The sequence below is a fragment of the Hyla sarda genome, chromosome 1 (assembly GCF_029499605.1).
Source record: "Hyla sarda isolate aHylSar1 chromosome 1, aHylSar1.hap1, whole genome shotgun sequence".
NCBI lineage: Eukaryota > Metazoa > Chordata > Amphibia > Anura > Hylidae > Hyla > Hyla sarda.
The window spans coordinates 65,142,595-65,162,940 of NC_079189.1; the positions used below are offsets into that span (position 1 = coordinate 65,142,595).

The following is a 20,346-nucleotide window of genomic DNA, read 5'->3' on the forward strand; positions in this document are numbered from 1 at the left end:
CCGCATCATTGAGAGCAGTTTATTTACAGCTGCTGCCGAAGCATTTATCCAATATTAATGTGAGACCAGGGAGCTATTCTGTTCCGTCTTCATGGCCCTCTGAGGTTAAGCAGCATTTAATGATTGGGTAGTTATTGCTCAGCAGTGCTGGAACCAGGTTGGCAATGACAGTGATGTAGTATTACAATGTCTTTCTTATACACAATGGCAAATAATATCATTGACCCTCAATACAGAAGAAAATGTGGGCTAAGATGGTGCTGTTGGTGTTGTCCTGTCCCTAACAGAGAAAAAGAGTGGCCAAGGATGAATTCTGATTAGAGTTAGAGAGCGAGCTGAGCCACCAGAACCCAGAATAGGTCTGAACTTCGACGGGTTTGCGGCTGGCAGAACTTTCAAACATTGCTAGCTTTGGCTTGGCTGAACCTGGCTATATAGAGTCTGAGCTGAGCCCGCAGCTAGACAGCTGCAAGCACAGCTCATGCTTTAACACTTGCTGGGCTGAGCGCTATGTGCCAACCCAACAAGAAGTTAGGGCTACTGTAATTAAAAATAATTACAATGACATGTCAATCAGACATATCAAAAGTCGTTGGTCCCAGCAGATTGCAATCCTAAGACTCTTCTATGCAGGGAAATGATAGATCTCTCTGCTGGCCAGGAGAGCCGAGCACAAGGCTGTCAGCTTCCCTGGCCTGTCAATAATTGCAGAGGGTCCCAGGACTGAGACCTGCCGCTATCACAGTAATATGTTTTTGCTCAGCAGCGTAACCTAACTCTTTAATTCCCGGTTCTTTCCAAAAGTTCGGCGAGCTAAACCTTTAGAAAGCTTGCTTATCTATACTCCTCAATCCTCATCTTTAAATGGTGGAGGATTAAAGGGGTACACTGCCCCTTGACATCTTATCCCCTATCCAAAGGATAAGGGATAAGAAGTCTGATCACGGGGGTCCCACGATCTCGGCTGCACGGAGGGAACTTCGCTCCATGCCGGATGACTGCCACTGCGGGGCGGAGGCTCGTGACGTCACGAGCGGGTGTGGCCATGATGTCACAAGCCTCTGGCACTGCACCCAATGCTCTAAACGATCGCCGGGTACAGCAGGGAGATCGCAGTGGTCCCCAGTGATCAGACATCTTATCCCACATCCTTTGGATAGGAGATAAGATGTCTAGTGGTGGAGTACCCCTTTAACCCCTTAAGGACCAAGGACGAATGCGTATGCCCTAGCAACCTGCTAGTTAAGGACCAAGGACGTACGCATACGGCGGTGATCGGCGGCAGAAGAGGATTGCGATGCGGCTCCCTGGATCCTACGGAAGCCGGTGAGTTGCCTAGCAAAACGTATTGTACGGCAGTGTTTCCAAAACGGAGCCACCAGCTGTTACAAAACAACAACTTGTCCTCCTTTTTACCCCTTATGAAAAGGAAAAGTTGGGGGCTACACCAGGCTGTTAGTGTAAAAAAATTAAAATGTTTACACTAACATGCTGGTGTTGCCCCATACTTTTTTATTTTCACAAGCGTTAAAAGGAAAAAAAAAGACCCCCAAAATTTGTAACGCAATTTCTCCTGAATTCATAAATACCCCATATGTGGGTGTAAAATGCTCTGCAGGCGCACAACAAGGCTCAGGAGTGAGAGCGCAGTGTGTATATTTGAGGATTTGCACAGGGGTGGCTGATTTTACAGTGGTTCTGACATAAACGCAAAAAAGTAAATACCCACATGTGACCCTATTTTGGGAAACTACACCCCTCACGGAATGTAACAGGGAGTATAGTGAGCCTTAACACCCCACAGGTGTTTGACGAATTTTCGTTAAAGTTGGGTGGGAAAATGAAAAAAAAAAAAAATTTTCACTAAAATGCTGGTGTTACCCTAAATCTTTCATTTTCACAAGAGGAAATTGGAAAAAAGCCCCCCAAAATTTGTAACCCCATTTCTTCTGAGTAAGAACATACCCCATATGTGAATGTAAAGTGCTCTGCTGGCGCACTACAATGCTCAGAAGAGAAGGAGAACCATTGGGCTTTTGGAGAGAAAATTTGTCCGGAATTGAAGGCCATGTGTGTTTACAAAGCCCACCGTGGTGCCAGAACAATGGACCCCCCCCCACCACATGTGACCCCCATTTTGGAAACTACACCCCTCATGTAATGTAATAAGGGGTTCTCAAAAGGGGTGCTCAAAAGCTCAATGGCGCTCCTCCTCTTCTGAGCATTGTAGTGCGCCAGCAGAGCACTTGATGTCCACACATGGGGTATTTCCATACTCAGAAGAAATGGGGTTACAAATTTTGGGGGTCATTTTATCTTATTACCCCTTGCAAAAATTTAAAATTTGGGGAAAAACCAGCATTTTAGTGAGATTTTTTTTTTTTCCTTTACACATCCAAATTTAAGAAAAAGTCATCAAACACCTGTGAGGTGTTAAGGCTCTCTGTACCCCTTGTTACGCTCCTTGAGGAATGTAGTTTCCAAAATAGTATGCCATGTGGTTTTTATTTGCTGCTCTGGCACCATAGGGGCTTCCTAAATGCAGCATGCCCCCCAAAAACCATTTCAGCAAAATTTGCTTTCCAAAAGCCAAATGTGGCTCCTTCTCTTCTGAGCATTGTAGTTCACCCGCAGAGCATTTTACGTCTTAACATGGGGTATTTCCATACTCAGAAGAGTTGGGGTTACAAAATTGGGGGGGGGGGCATTTTCTCCCATTAAACTTTGTAAAAAAATGATAATTTGGGGGAAAAAACTGCACAGTGAAAATATTTTTTCCCCCATTTACACATCCGACTTTAACAAAAAGTCGTCAAACACCTGTGGAGTGTTAAGGCTCACTGGACCCCTTGTTACGTGCCTCGAGGGGTGTCGTTTCCAAAATGGTATGCCAGGTGGGGGGTTTTCTGCTGTTCTGGCCCCATAGAAGCTTCCTAAATGTGACATGCCCCCCAAAAAACATTTCAGAAAAACTCACTCTCCAAAATCCCATTGTCGCTCCTTCCCTTCTGAACCCTCTACTGCGCCCGCCGAACACTTGCCAAACACATATGAGGTTTTTCCTTACTCGAGAGAAATTAGGTTACAAATTTTGAGAGGATTTGTCTCCTTTTACCCCTTGTAAAAATTCAAAAACTGGGTCTACAAGAACATGCGAGAGTAAAAAATGAAGATTTTGAATTTTCTTCTTAACTTTGCTGCTATTCCTGTGAAACACCTAAAGGGTTAAGACACTTACTGAATGTCATTTTGAATACTTTGAGGGGTGCAGTTTTTATAATGGGGTCATTTATGGGGTATTTCTAATAAGAAAGATCTTCAAATACACTTCAAACCTGAACTGGTCCATGAAAATTCTGATTTTGAAAATTTTGTGGAAAATTGCTGCTGAACTTTAAAGCCCTCTAATGTCTTCCAAAAGTAAAAACATGTCAACTTTATGAAGCCAACATAAAATAGACATATTGTATATGTGAATCAATGTATAATTTATTTGGGACGTCTATTTTCCTTACAAGCAGATAGCTTCAAAATCTCGGAATCAGAATGAAAGGTAAAAGCATCCCAGAGTTATTAATGCTTAAAGTGACAGTGGTCAGATGTGCAAAAAACGCTCTGGTCCTACAGTGAAAATTGGCCTGGTCCTTAAGGGGTTAAGGTCCTAGAATATTCCCCCGTCGTGGAAACTAATTCTATTGATTATAGTCAAAAGGGATATTATTGTATCAATAGCTCTCTGTGGGGTGCATATCTGCTGACACAATGGCGGTGATATTCAAATCACTTCACATCAAAAACGTCACATTTTGCGCCAAAATTTTGGTGCAAAAAAGTTTACATCAAATATTCACAGTGTTTTTACATGAGAATTATCCAAGATTTACACTAGTCACACCGGTTTTGCAATGTAAATTTCATGTTTCACAAAGGGATGAATGTCCATTTTACATCAAAAATTTCACACCTGCTTTTTGTTAGTGTAGAAATTAATAAAAAGGTTGTAGTTTTTTTTCTTTTGTTTTTTTTTTCTTTAGTTTTTTGGGAAAAGGTGTTATTTAATCAAATATTGAAAAATAAATAATTATTATTTGAAAATGCTATTTAAAAAAAAAAAAAAATTTCTTGGTCACTGCACCTGAACAGATTATTTTTTCTTTTTTTTCATGGTCACTGCACCTGAACTCACATTTAAAGGAAAATGGGCACCCGTTCACCCGCACTATAACCCGATAGGGCCGATACACCAGTTTATAGTGCGGGTGAACAGGAGACCGATGAGGGGTCTCAGACTGCTATACCTACCTGTAGTCCGGCGCCCCGTTCCTCCAAAGGTCAGCACTCACTTGCGCACTGAGGCGGACCCGCTGGCTAGATTTAAATATTTATAAGCGCCGGTCACATGAACGCTCAGTAGCCACGAGTGCGCAAGTGAGCGCAGGAAGAAGGGGGACCTTTGGAGGAACGGGGCACCGGACTGCAGGTATAGCAGTCTGAGACCACGCATCGGTCTCTTGTTCAACCGCACTATAACCCGGTGTATCAGGTTAAAGTCCGGGTGAACGTGTGACCGTTTTCCTTTTAACCCTAGAAAGGTTTTAAAGTTTGCAATTATGACGTGAAAAAACAAAAACAAAAGTGGCACGAAAAGAATTTTCACATATTCAGACATCTTATTCTCTAGCCTTTGGATAGGGGATAAGATGTTTAGGAGCAGAGTACCCCTGTAAATACTTTCACTAGAGGATTCTACAATTGAAAGTTAAAGGAGTAGTCCAGTGGTGACTCAGTGGTGAGCAACTTATCCCCTATCCTAAGGATAGGGGATAAGTTGCAGATCGCAGGGGGTCCGACCGCTGGGGCCCCCTGAGATCTCCTGTACGGAGCCCCGACAGCCCGTGGGAAGGGGGCGTGTCGACCTCCGCACGAGGCGGCGGCCGACACGCCCCCTCAATACAACTCTATGGCAGAGCCGAAGCGCTGCCTTCGGCAATCTCCGGCTCTGCCATTGAGATGTATTGAGGGGGCGTGTCGGCCACCGCCTCGTGCGGAGGTCGACACGCCCCCTTCCCACGGGCTGTCGGGGCTCCGTACAGGAGATCGCAGGGGGCCCCAGCGGTCGGACCCCCCGCGATCTCAAACTTATCCCCTATCCTTAGGATAGGGGATAAGTTTTTCACCACTGGACTACCCCTTTAAGTTTGAATGAGCATACATACCCTCCTGTGATTCTATAATTGCTGTCTGGCGAATTACCCATAAGACTCAACCTGTCTGTATATGACAATGTGATTCTACATATATCTAAAAAAAAAAAAATTATAATGCTTTTTTTTTTTTTTATTGCATAGAGAGAAGGGAATCAATACAAACTTCTTACTCTGAGGTCTGTGCATCTGCCCTTGGCAACTCGTTCAGAACTCCGCTATTAGATAGGAGATTTTGCTTCCCTCGCCTGTTCCCTACCTCCCAATATTTCATTTTATGCAGACATCTAATGGACTTCTATGGCCGTACACTGAATTATCTCATATTAGGAAGCGTTGTCCTCTATGCTTCTACCATTTTCTCTTGTTAGTTATAGTAGCTTTGTTTTGCTCTGCTCTATTCCTACGATTATGTAACATCACAGACTTATATCTCTCAGCCTGTGCTTCGGATTTGCGCTTCATACTTTGTTTTTGTTTTGTTTTACACCAAAATACTGAAATTAGAATCCACTGCAATGAATGTAAATTTTTATGTTAAGTTCTAATTCATCATTTGCATTGGAATCTTTATCATCTTACCCCCATTGATAGTAATAAGCCAACGTCTTTATCACGTCAGTGGCCACCTGCTATCTATTAGGCCTGACAGCCGGGAGCTTGTGACAGGAGATTTAACTATATCTGTCGCCCCTGTTTTCCTCACTTCTTAATTTCTCCTTCATGAACAGTTACAGGATAAATTATCTCCATTCTAAGTGTGTAAATGGTTAATGCCGCCAGTGCCATACAACCAGTTACATGCAAAAAGGAAAAAAAAAAAAACAACAGCAGCGACTGAACATATATATCGCTGTGGATTATAAATTGACTGACATATGGTAGAAAAAAAAGATTAAAGGATTAGCTAATTAAATCGTATGACTCAGATCCCCGCACCAGCCCCACATCCAGGACTGTGGATCCATACCAGGATACATGCCAGGAAGAAATACAGCCAGTTGGGGCACAGAAGTTTCTCGCTTTGACAGGATGAATGCGGAGTTCCTACAGAGATGAGGAGGAATACTGTATTTTTCGCCCTATAGGACGCACCGGCATATAAAATGCACCCAAATTTAGAGGTGCAAAATCTAGTAAAAAAAGATTCTGAACCCAACAGTGATCTTCAACCTGCGAACCTCCAGATGTGGCAAAACTACAACTCCCAGCATGCCCGGACAGCCGTTGGCTGTCCGGGCATGCTGGGAGTTGTAGTTTTGCAACATCTGGAGGTCCGCAGGTTGAAGATCACTGGATAGGAGGTAATACTCACGTGTCCCCGCCGCTCCGGACCCGTCACCGCTGCCCTGGATGTCGCTCCATCACTGTTGCAACGTCCCCGGGGTGTCCCCGTCGCTCCGGATGTCTCCTTCCCTTCCCACGCTCTCCATCGCCGTCATCACGTCGCCGTCATCACATCGCTACGCACGCCGCTCCCATTAGATGACGGGACGGCGTGTGCAACGACTTGATGATGTTGAAGGAGAGCACCGGCCATGCAGGAGATCCCGGCACGGAGCAGACACCGAGGAGGCAGGTAAGGTCCCTCCCGGTGTCCTGTAAGCTGTTCGGGATGCCGCGATTTCACCACGGCGGTCCCGAACAGCCCGACTGAGCAGCCGGGTTAGTGTCACTTTTGCTTCAGACGCGGCGGTCAGCTTTGATCGCCGCGTCTGAAGGGTTAATACAGGGCATCACCGCGATCGGTGATGCCCTGTATTAGCCGCGGGTCCCGGCCGTTGATGGCCGCAGGGACTGTGGCGATAGGTATGTATTCGCCGTATAAGACGCACCAACTTTCCCCCCCACAGTTTTGGGGAAGAAAAAGTGCGTCTTATACGGCGAAAAAAACGGTATGTAGGCACTTCTTAAATCACCATTGTATAACGTACAGATAATACTGGGAAGAGTCTCAATAAAGATTGTATGTGCAAAGTGTGAGCTATATGTCTATCTATCCATCCATCTATCTATCTCTTTCATATCCTGGCCGCTTGACAATGGCCATGCGAGATGGCCAAAATGTCGCCACGTTATTCTGGTATTGAATAAAGCGACACGTTACCTGCTTGGCTTCTGTGATATTTCATGTGGATATTTCAGAGGTTGTTGGACCAAGCCTTTCTATAGTTGCACCCTATCTGGACTTTTTTGTGCTGCTTCTCTTCATTTATTGTTTCTATCTATCTATTCAGGATATTCGTTGTATACTACAATAAAAAGTAAAAGTGACAGTCATGGAGTTAGCCATATTACAGCTGCTCGCAAATGTTATATGGGATCCTCAGACGGTGTTCACACATTGGAGGAGATTTATCAAAGCCTGTGTAGAGGAGAAGTTGCCCAGTTGCCCATAGCATCCAATCAGATCACTTCTTTTATTTTTCAGAGGTCTTTCAAAAATGTAAGAAGCTATCTTATTGGTCGCTATTGGAAACTGGTCGACTTTTCCTCTACACAGGTTTTAATATATCTTCCCATAGTTTTTCACTGTATATTTTGAGCCCAATGTCCATTTTACACCACAAAAAAATTCAATTTTTACCCCATTGAATTGCATTGAGTTCAATGGAAAAATGCTAAACTGTTTAGTTTAATTTTATGGCAGTAATAAAAACAGTCATCAGAACAAGCAGATGGTACTTGTTTAATGCCGTTTTATGTCCACAAAACCTCCATGTTTGGTGCATTTTTTTAAGGCATTTTCAGCATATTTTGCCTGTAACACTTCAAAACACTTGAAAATTGCAGACAGAGGCCTAATTTGCATAAAACCTATAAACACCCAGAAAAAAAAAGTTTAACAAAATGCTTTGTCCATTAAACATTAACTTGCATAACATTGTTCCAAAAATGCTTGACAATTTGTGGCGGATTTTCATTGTAAAACAAGTGTATTTTTGTGCCTCAAAATACTGTATACTCAAAATACATTGTGTGGACAAGGACATACTGCATTACTGCAAGATATGTACAAAGAATAATGGGCTCAACCTCCTATTCCAATAATTTGGGTGCTTTCTGTTGCCTAAAGATAAAATAGACCAACCAGAAAAAGTAGAGCAAGAGGTGATAGTACACCAATAACAATATACATCAGTAGGCTTTATTAGTACAAAAAATAGCCATATACATTTAAAAACACTTAAAAAGGCGGTCTATGGTGTGCATATGACCACCAACAGCCATGGAGAGGGATCCCAAACCCCAGGGACTACCGCCAAGAATACCCGTGTAGTCTCTCAACAATGTATGTAATACAGTATCTCTTAAAGACAATACAGCCTTAATTTGAGATGAAAAAAAATTACCAAATAGATTATGCAAGGTAGTAGCTATAAATAGTACACATACCAATATACATCTATACTATGCAGTTCATATGCGTCAGGTACAGCGGCATACAACCTTAATACTATACAGGTACATTCAAGCATTCTAAAGTCAGAAAGAGAATGTCAGATATACATCACACCAACATAAGGAGAGCGGGTGTCCCCCAAAACCTAGCTGCCCACACGTTCCGTCACTTTGTGTGACTTCCTCAGGGGCGCATCACTGATGGCTGTTTTTATAGAGGTGTACAGACCTTTTTACCTTTAAAATACATAATGAATCCAAGAGGTAAAAATCTGGGGCATTCTTTATTCGTGGCAGTGTTCTTGAGCCCACCCACTTGAATGAAGTGCAACCCCAAACATGAATGATCTCAGGATGCCATGATTTTGGCATGACAGATGACTTTCCCACAATCATTCTTCCAGATGTCCCTATTAACAAGGGGACTTCAGAGAAAATGACTTACACAGTCCAATCCTTGTGCAGGGGGATGAAGCCCCCTTAGACTGTATGGGGCATCTAGAAGAATGATTGTTTAGAGAAGAAATGGAGAGCTCTATCATGAGTCCTGTGTCATACCGGGGGCGTAGCTATAGAAGTAGCAGAGGTAGCAGTTGCATCGGGGCCCTGGTGCCTAAGGGGGCCCCAAAGCACATCTGCCCCATAAGAGAACAAGTATTTTTATTGGCATTTGTGGCCCTGTTGCAGGTTTAGCATCGGGCCCAGAAGCTACAAGCTATGCCTCTGCCAACGGTAAAGCATCCTGGGACCATTCACGTGTGAGGTGGCTTTTTATCCAAAAAATTGTCTCACTAACAATTTTGAACACTGTCATGCATAAAGAATGGAATCTAAACATCCTTCAAGAGCAAATTCTCCCAACAATCCAGGAGTAATTTGGAGGCGACTCTGGAGGCTTTATCCAGCATGGTGTCACAAGGAAAAAGTCATAACCAAGTGGATTGGTGAACAAAAGATTCACATTTTGGGTCCATGGCCAGAAAACTCCCCAGATCTCAATCCCATTAAGAACATGTGGTCAATCCTCAAAAATCAGGTGGACAAACAAAAACACAGAAATTGTGGAAAACTCCAAACACTGATAAGGTAAGAATGGGTTGCCACTAGTCAGTATTTGACTCAGAAGACGATAACCAGCATGGCAGGATGATTGGCAGAAGTCTTGAAAAAGAAGGGTTAACACTGTAAATATTGAGATTTTGTATAAATTTCATGTATTTGTCAATAAAACTTAGCAAATTTATTAAATGCTTATAATTGTACTTCAGTTACCATAGAAACATCTGACTAAATGACCAAAAAAACAGGAATTGGCAAACTTTGTAAAAAAAAACTAAATTTGTTTCAGTTTCAAAACTTTTGGCCCCGACTGTACAGTGCATGGGAAATTGGCCACGTTATGTTACAAAGTTAGACAACAAAATACTGGGCAGTTGTATAGTTCCAGAAAAAAACTAAGAAGTACAGTGACCCCCCCCCCAACCTACGATGGCCCCGACATACGATCATTTCAAGATACGATGGGCTCTCAGAGGCCATCGCATATTGAAGGCAGCATCAACATATGATGCTTTTGTATGTCGGGGCCATCGCATAAAGGGCTATCCGGCAGCACAGACTGCTTCAGATGCCACCGGATAGCCATTTACGGTGCCCCATGTGGTCCGCTGACGATCACTTACCTGTCCTCGGGGCTCCGGTGCTTCCTCTTCGGGATCCCCTGCATCGTCAGCACTCTCCATCGTCGTCATCACGTCGCTGCGCACGCCGTCCCGTCATCCAGTAGGAGTGGCGTGTGCGTAGCGACGTGATGGCGGCGACGGAGAGCGAAGATGCCGGGGAAGCAGAGGCCTTGCCGGAGCGTCGGGGACACCTCGGGGATGCAGCGACAGCGATGGACGGCGACATTCCGGGCAGCGGTGGCGAACGGCGACGGTCCGGAGCGGCGGGGACAGGCGAGTACAACTTCCTCTAACAGTGGTATACAACCTGAGGACCTCCAGATGTTGCAAAACTACAACACCCAACATGCTGGGTGTTGTAGTTTTGCAACATCTGGAGGTCCGCAGGTTGTAGACCACTGTCCTATACTTTACATTGCACGGATCCCTCAACATGCGATGGTTTGCGAGTTCGCTCTGTGCGTAATGACGGGCGATACAGGGGACGGAGCCGCGTGACGTCATGGCTCCGCCCCTCGTGACGTCACGGCCCGTTCCCTTAATGCAAGTCTATGGCAGGGGGCGTGACGACCGCCGCGCCCCTTCCCATAGACTTGTATTGAAAGGGGCGGGCGGTGACGTCACGAGGGGCGGAGCCATGACGTAACGATGCTCCGGCCCCTGTATTGCCCGCCATTACGTGCAGAGCGAACTCGCTCTGTGCTGTAATGATAGTGCAGTGCCGCAGCGGGGATCCCGGGGCTCCCCAGCAGCGGGACCGCGGCGATCTGACATCTTATCCCCTATCCTTTGGATAGGGGATAAGATCTTTAGGGGCGGAGTACCCCTTTAAAGGGGTATTCCAGGAAAAAAACTTTTTTCTATATACCAACTGGCTCCAGAAAGTTAAACAGATTTGTAAATGACTTCTATTAAAAAATCTTAATCCTTTCAGTACTTATGAGCTTCTGAAGTTAAGGTTGTTCTTTTCTGTCTAAGTGCTCTCTGATGACACCTGTCTCGGGGAAACGCCCAGTTTAGAAGAGGTTTGCTATGGGGATTTGCTTCTAAACTGGGTGGTTCCCGAGACACGTGTCATCAGAAAGCACTTAGACAGAAAAGAACAACCTTAACTTCAGACGCTCATAAGTACTGAAAGGATTAAGATTTTTTAATAGAAGTAATTTACAAATCTGTTTAACTTTCTGGAGCCAGTTGATATACTGTATAAAAAAAAGTTTTTTCCTGGATAACCCCTTTAATATGGCCCTGCCCAAGTGTAGTCAGCTAGTGACTACATTCAGGTAATTTCCCAAGCATACACAGTTTTTGGCTCAGACGGAGAAATGCTGCTTGCTAGTCTGAGACAAGACTTGTTGGGAAAATGACCCCAACATAGTCACTAGCTGACTACGCTAAGACCATTGAAATAGAGGGGCAGGTGCCTGTACGTACATGGATACAAGATACGTCATTTTGACATTTTCCCAAGGTATTCTTGCCTCTACGGCACAAATTGTGGTGTAAACTTAGTCAGAGAACCAATCTACAGTACCATACCAATTATCATCTGAACAAGGACACAAGGGCACAATCCGCAAAGCAGACCTTTAATCTTATGGATAAAAATGCAAAGAAAATGAGGTACTAAATAATTTATTAAAACCTATAGAAAAAAAAAATTACCATTATCTTTTTTAATGATGTGATATCAAAGAATAATAATGAGAAATCTCTAATCTTGAGCAGGTCCCAACAAATTAAAGCCCCTTAGATGTTCCTCTTGGCCTTAAAACAGGTTTCTGCTATTGACCTACTTTCCACAGAATTGTCAGAGGACCCTCGACAAGCCATCTTCTAATTATCCAGCAAATTAATTCTACTCGCCTGGACTCCTGCACAGGAAACATTTCTTTCTATGAACGGCACTTGGTGAAATTTGTGTATTCAATTTATTTTTTATTTTTAAAGTGAAATTCTCATAACATGAAAAACTTGAACGCAACGTAGTTGTCCCTATTGGCTCCTTCTCATATAAAAGAGTAAAGACTGATAACGTTATAGCTTTTTTTCATCTTTTGCACTATGGCAGTGGTCTTCAACCTGCAGACCTCCAGATGTTGCAAAACTACAACTCCCAGCATGCCCGGACAGCCAACGGCTGTCCGGGCATGCTGGGAGTTGTAGTTTTGCAACATCTGGAGGTCCGTAGGTTGAAGACCACTGCACTATGGCAAAATTCCTAAACTCCCCGTAGTCTTTGGACATTAGTGCCCATGGGTTTTCCCAGGACATGGTCCATGTCAAACAATCTCAGGACTGAAACTAACCAATAATCCTACTAATAGTTCAGTACATGATTGTGACATTACTGTGGGCATAATTATCTCTGTACTTGTGACATTACTATGAGCATTATTTTTGTACTGTGACATTAAAAGGGTACTCCGGTAGAAAACTTTTTTTTTTTTTTTTTTTAAATCATCTGGTGCCAGAAAGTTCCCGTTAACAGATTTGTAAATTACTTCTGTTAAAAAATCTTATTCCTTCCAGTACCTATTAGCTGCTGAATACTACAGAGGAAATGATTTTCTTTTTGGAACACAGAGCTCTCTGCTGACATCATGAGCACAGTGCTCTCTGCTGACATCTCTGTCCATTTTAAGAACTGTCCAGAGTAGGAGAAAATCCCCATAGCAAACATATGCTGTTCTGCACAGTTCCTAAAACAGACAGAGATGTCAGCAGACAGCACTGTGTTCCAAAAAGAAAATAATTTCCTCTGTAGTATTCAACAGCTAATAAGTACTGGAAGGATTAAGATTTTTTTAATAGAAGTCATTTACAAATCTGTTTAACTTTCTGGCACCAGTTGATTTAAAAAAAAAAAAAAAGTTTTCCACCAGAGTAACCCTTTAACCCCTTAAGGACCAGGCCATTTTACACCTTAAGGACCGGAGCGTTTTTTGCAATTCTGACCACTGTCACTTTAAACATTAATAACTCTGGAATGCTTTTAGTTATCATTCTGATTCCGAGATTGTTTTTCGTGACATATTCTACTTTAACTTAGTGGTAAAATTTTATGGTAACTTGCATCCTTTCTTGGTGAAAAATCCCAAAATTTTATGAAAAAAATGAAAATTTTGCATTTTTCTAACTTTGAAACTCTCTGCTTGTAAGGAAAATGGATATTCAAAATATATTTTTTTTGGGTTCACATATACAATATGTCTACTTTATGTCTGCATCATAAAATTTATGAGTTTTTACTTTTGGAAGACACCAGAGGGCTTCAAAGTTCAGCAGCAATTTTCCAATTTTTCACAAAATTTTCAAACTCACAATTTTTCAGGGACCAGTTCAGTTTTGAAGTGGATTTGAAGGGTCTTCATATTAGAAATACCCCATAAAAGACCCCATTATAAAGACTACACCCCCCAAAGTATTCAAAATGACATTCAATAAGTGTATTAACCCTTTAGGTGTTTCACAGGAATAGCAGCAAAGTGAAGGAGAAAATTCAAAATCTTCATTTTTTACACTCGCATGTTCTTGTAGACCCAATTTTTGAATTTTTGCAAGGGGTAAAAAGGAGAAAATTTTTACTTGTATTTGAAACCCAATTTCTCTTGAGTAAGCACATACCTCATATGTCTATGTTAATTGTTCGGCGGGCGCAGTAGAGGGCTCAGAAGGGAAGGAGCGACAAATGGTTTTTGGGGGGTATGCCGCATTTAGGAAGCCCCTATGGTGCCAGAACAGCAAAAAAAAGGGGTAACGTGAACCTTAATGCCCTACAGGTGTTTCACGACTTTTGCATATGTAAAAAAAAAATGTTTTTTTTACCTAAAATGCTTGTTTTCCCAAAATGTTTACATTTTTAAAAAGGGTAATAGCGGAAAATACCCCCCAAAATTTGAAGCCCAATTTCTCCCGATTCAGAAAACACCCCATATGGGGGTGAAAAGTGCTCTGCTGGCGCACTACAGGTCTCAGAAGAGAAGGAGTCACATTTGGCTTTTTGAAAGCGAATTTTGCTCTGGGGGCATGCCGCATTTAGGAAGCCCCTATGGTGCCAGGACAGCAAAAAAAAAAAACCACATGGCATACCATTTTGGAAACTAGACCCCTCGGGGAACGTAACAAGGGGTAATTTGAACCTTAATACCCTACAGGTGTTTCACGACTTTTGCATATGTAAAAAAATATATATTTTTTTTACCTAAAATGCTTGTTTTCCCAAAAATTTTACATTTTTTAAAAGGGTAATAGCAGAAAATACCCCCCAAAATTTGTTAGGCAATTTCTCCCGAGTACGGCGATACCCCATATGTGGCCCTAAACTGTTGCCTTGAAATACGACAGGGCTCCAAAGTGAGAGCGCCATGCGCATTTGAGGCCTAAATTAGGGACTTGCATAGGGGTGGACATAGGGGTATTCTACGCAAGTGATTCCCAAACAGGGCGCCTCCAGCTGTTGTAAAACTCCCAGCATGCCTAGACAGTCAACGGCTATCTGGCAATACTGGGAGTAGTTGTTTTGCAACAGATGGAGGCTCCGTTTTGGAAACAGTGGCGTACCAGACGTTTTTCATTTTTATTGGGGAGGGGGGTTGTATAGGGGTATGTGTATATGTAGTGTTTTTTACTTTTTATTTTATTTTGTGTTAGTGTAGTGTTTTTAGGGTACTGTCGCACGGGCGGGGGTTCACAGTAGTTTCACGCTGGCAGTTTGAGCTGCGGCAGAAAATTTGACGCAGCTCAAACTTGCAGCCGGATACTTACTGTAATCCTCCGCCCATGTGAGTGTACCCTGTACGTTCACATTGGGGGGGGGGGGGGGGACATCCAGCTGTTGCAAAACTACAACTCCCAGCATGTACGGTCTATCAGTGCATGCTGGGAGTTGTAGTTTTGCAACCGCTGGAGGCTCCGTTTTGGAAACAGTGGCGTACCAGACGTTTTTAATTTTTATTGGGGAGGGGGGCTGTGTAGGGGTATGTGTATACGTAGTGTTTTTTACTTTTTATTTTATTGTGTGTTAGTGTAGTGTAGTGTTTTTAGGGTACAGTCGCACGGGCGGGGGGTTCACAGTAGTTTCTCGCTGACAGTTTGAGCTGCGGCAGAAATTTTGCCGCACATCAAACTTGCAGCCGGATACTTACTGTAATCCTCCGCCCATGTGAGTGTACCCTGTACATTCACATTGGGGGGGGGGGGGAGAAACATCCAGCTGTTGCAAAACTACAACTCCCAGCATGTACGGTCTATCAGTGCATGCTGGGAGTTGTAGTTTTGCAACAGCTGGAGGCACACTGGTTGTGAAACACCGAGTTTGGTAACAAACTCAGTGTTTTGCAACCAGTGTGCCTTCAGCTGTTGCAAAAGCTACAACCCCCAACATGTACGGACAGCTGAAGGGCATGCTGGGTGTTGTAGTTATGCAACAGCTGGAGGCATACTACTTTGGCTGGGGATGCTGGGGATTGTAGTTATGCAACAGCTGGAGACACACTGGTTTGCTACTTAACTCAGTGTGCCTTCAGCTGTTGCAAAACTACAACTCTCAGCAGTCACCGACAGCCAACGGGCATGCTGGGAGTTGTAGTTATGCAACCACCAGATGCACCACTACAACTCCCAGCATGCACTTTAGCTGATTGTGCAAGCTGGGAGTTGTAGTTATACAACAGCTGAAGGTACACTTTTCCATAGAAAGAATGTGCCTCCAGCTGTTGCAAAACAACAAGTCCCACCATAAGGGAATGCTGGGAGTTGTGGTGGTCTGCCTCCTGCTGTTGCATAACTACAGCTCCCAGCATGCCCTTTTTGCATGCTGGGAGCTGTTGCTAAGCAACAGCAGGAGGCTGTCACTCACCTCCAACGATCCTCGCCGCACAGGTCAGTCCCTCGTCGTCGCCGCCGCTGCTCCTGGGGCCCCGATCCCAACAGGGGCGCCGGGGATCGGGGTCCCCAGCACCCGGGGTGCACGTCCCGCACCCGCTCACGTCCTCCGGAATAGGGGTGGAGTGGGTTGCGGGAGTGACACCCGCAGCAGGCGCCCTGATTGGTCGGCCGGTAATCCGGCCGACGAATCAGGGCGATCGTGAGGTGGCACCAGTGCCACCTCACTCCTGCTGGCTCTGGCTGTCCAATAATTCCGGGTCACCGGGTCACTGGAGACCCGATTGACCCGGAATCCGCCGCAGATCGCTGGACTGAATTGTCCAGCGATCTGCGGCCATCACCGACATGGGGGGTCATAATGACCCCCCTGGGCGATATGCCCCGATGCCTGCTGAACGATTTCAGCAGGCATCGGGCACCGGCTCTGCTCCAGATGGTTGCGGGGGGCCGGTAAAACACATGACGTTCTCATACGTCATGTGTCCTTAAGGACTCGGAAATGGAGACGTATGAGAACGTCATGTGTCCTTAAGGGGTTAAAGGGGTACTCCACCCCTACACATTTTATCCCCTATCCCGCAAATGGGACCCCCACAATCTCCATGCAGCACCCGGCATTCTAAACAGTAGGTTTAGAATGCTGGGTTCCTGCAGCGGGAGATGTGACGTGATGCCACGCCCCCTCCATTCATGTCTATCTATGATAGGGGGAGTGACGGGCAGTGAGGGGGCGTGGTGTGATGTCACTGCTGCTGAAGGTGGTCAGTAGAGATTAGCGAATTTACAGTAAATTCGATTCATCACCAACTTCTCGGCTCGGCAGTTGATGAATTCTCCTGCATAAATTAGTTCACCTTTCAGGTGCTCCGGTGGGCTGGAAAAGGTGGATACAGTCCTAGGAAAGAGTCTCCTAGGACTGTATCCACCTTTTCCAGCCCACCGGAGCACCTGAAAGCTGAACTAATTTATGCAGGAAAAGTCATCAACTGTCGAGCCGAGAAGTTCATGACGAATCGAATTTACTGTAAATTCGCTCATCTCTAGTGCTTTGCTCGGATTATTTTCTATGCTCCTGGTCCACAACATAGGGGTCTATAGTGGCCTTCTTATAGCTAGAATGCTTGAAGAAAACTGCATGACTGTTATTCAACACAAGTTTATTGAACAACAACAAAAAAAAGTTACTCTTAACCCTCAAATTAAACTTCTTTTATCCTATTTTAGAATACAGTTTCCATGGTTTCATAAAATATAGCTCCTCTCTGATAGTAGAATGCTGCGAGCCAGAGTTTTATAACTCTTTTCTGTCAGAATAATTAAATGAACAATACTAAACATTCCTCATTCATGCTGCAATAATACTGGATGATTATTATAAGTTATTACACTACTGAAATGTTATATGGGAAATCTGTAAATGGTGACCAGGCTACAGCCCCCGGAAAGTTCTTCTTTTAAATGGGAACTGTCACCAACTTTTATTTTTGATATGTTGTAGTAGTACTTATGTACTACAACATATCTCTAATATATTTTCATTATATATATTTTTATTACAAAGGTGAAATTAACGTTTGAGAAGCAGCCACTAGGGGTCTCCCTCCTAGTGGCCGGCTGCAGCCTGGCGTGACGTCACACCTGAATTAGGACCAATGCCGGCCGGGCAATCAGTCCAAATTCATTTAGGCTGCGCTTGCTCCCTGCCTCTCAATCAGACAGGCCGACCCCGCCTCCCATCGCTGCTGTCCTGCACTTACTTTTTTTGCACTGTCGCTGCACTGTCCTGGTATGTCTTCTTTGGGGGGGGGAGTGGGTTGCACGGCGGGGTTCGGGTAGCGGGGTTTAGGGGGGGCGGGCGGTTTTCGCATTGCGCCGCGGCCATGGAAAAGTACTATTTTTAACACAGGGTGCCTCCCGCTTTTTCCCCACTACAATTCCCAGCATGCCCTGACAGCCAATAGATGCCAAGCTGGGAGTTGGTGAAACAGCTGGAGGCACCCTGTGTAGATGAACTAAGGGCGGAAGTGTCGGCCCGAACAGGCATCAGTGACGTCGCGCCTGCTGGGGAAGTCTGCCTGGTAGTGAGCACACTACCAGGCAAACAAAAAGCCTTTTTTAATATAGTAAAAAAATAATAATTTAAAGGGTAGCTCCCACCATCATGTTTTTTTTTTCTGTCCCTGCCTATTGCCCTTCTATCCCTAACACCCTCCCTGCCTTTATTTTTTTTTTACTATTTTAAAAATGCCATTTAGTCTGCCTGGTAGTGTGCTCACTACCAGGCAGACTTCCCCACCAGGCACCACGTCACTGATGCCTGCTGGGGGTCCAACTTCCGCCCTTAGTTCTCCTAAAAGGGTGTCTCCAGCTGTTTCACCACTACAACTCCCGGCATGCCCTGACATCTATTGGCTGTCAGGGCATGCTGGGAGTTGTAGTAGTAAAACAACTGGAGGCACCCAGGACAGGAGCTTCATGGGGGAAAGAGTGAGCCGGGAGCCGATGCGGGAGGGACGGGTGCGGGGGAGCCTCTCCCTGACGCTTGGTGAGTAACACCCAAACAGTGACATGGTTTTGTTGTTGGACTGAAAACCGTTGTCTGCCAGCGTGTTCCCAAAACGTGGGTAATACACCCTAACTGAAAGTAAAAACCAGAATGTGTGGGCACAGAAAAGGAATCCAATTAGAGGGGTACTCCAGGGGAAAAACATTTTTTGTTTTTCATATCAGCTGGCTCCAGAAAGTTAAACAGATTTGTAAATTACTTCTATTAAAAAATCTTAATCCTTCCAGTACTTATCAGCTGCTGTATCCTACAGAGGAAGTTGAGTTGTTCTTATTTGTCTGACCACAGTGCTCTCTGCTGACACTTCTGTCAGTGTCAGGAACTGTCCAGATCAGCAGAGGTTTTCCATGGCGTTTTGCTCCTACTATGGACAGTTCCTGACATGGGCAGAGGTGACAGCAGAGAGCACTGTAGTCAGACTGAAAAGAACAACTCAACTTCCCCTGTAGTATACAGCAGGTATAAAGCTGCCTGTTGCCTATGAGATTAAAAGACTTTGGGATGGGGACTGTGTACAGAGGAAAACTACCTACCTGGGCTTATATACTGAGGGGAACATACCTACTGGCGGTCTATATACTGGGGAACCTACCAAGTGGGGGCCCATCTACATGGGAAGGTTACTTACTGGTGTCCATACCTACTAAGGCCTATATACCGGATAACCTACCAACTGGGGGCCTAAATACTGGGAATCCCACCTACTGGTGTCCTTTCTTCATAGGAAGCTAACTCCCTGGTAGGTAGGGTACCCTAGCTACTGTAGCCTATATACTGGGGAACACTACTACAGAAACTACCTACTGGGGGCCTTTCTACAGGGGGAACCTACCTACTAGGGGAACCTGTCTACCTACTGGAGTTACCTAACTTCCTATTGGGGGGGCCTTCCTTGCTGAGTGCAACTAGAACATGTGAAAAATGATTGTATTGTTCCCTGATATATCCATACATACATATGAGTTTGTCCCTCAGACATCTTGTACCATCATTTAAAGAGATGTATGAGAGGTCATATTTAGTGTTGAGCGGCATAGGCCATATTTGAATTCGCGAATATTCGCGAATATATGGACGAACATTCGTCATATATTCGCGAATATTTGCATATTCGTAATATCGTTTTATTTTCGCATATGCGAAAAAGTCGCGTGTGCGAAAATGAGCATATACGAAAATTAACAGACAATAATTAGCATAAGCGAATATTCGCATATGCGAAAAGTAGCATATGCTAATTTTCGCATATGCGAAAATTCGCACACCAGTCACACACAGTAGTATTAGAGCCTTCTTTACACCACACAAGCTGGAAGCAGAAAGGGGAGATCACTGTGATGTGTACTGTGAAAAAAAATAAATAAATAAAAAAAAAAAAAAAGAATATTCGTCATTACGAATATATAGTGCTATATTCGCGAATATTCGCGAATAAAATTCGCATTGCGAATATTCGCGAGCAACACTAGTCATATACAGAATATGATGTAATCAAGGTATGTGTCCTAGATGCTGAGTTCTGGGGGGGTGTTGCTGTCCGGGTATGCTGAAAGTTGTCGTTTTGCAACAGCCGGAGGCACCCTGGTTGGGACACATTGCTCTA

General features: G+C 44.3%; 1 protein-coding gene across 14 annotated transcripts in view; it reads right to left on the reverse strand.

Annotated features, from left to right (window-relative positions):
- The window catches only part of PROM1 (prominin 1), a 249,618-nt gene that overhangs the window by 205,409 nt on the left and 23,863 nt on the right, over positions 1–20,346 (reverse strand). The window lies entirely within an intron of this gene.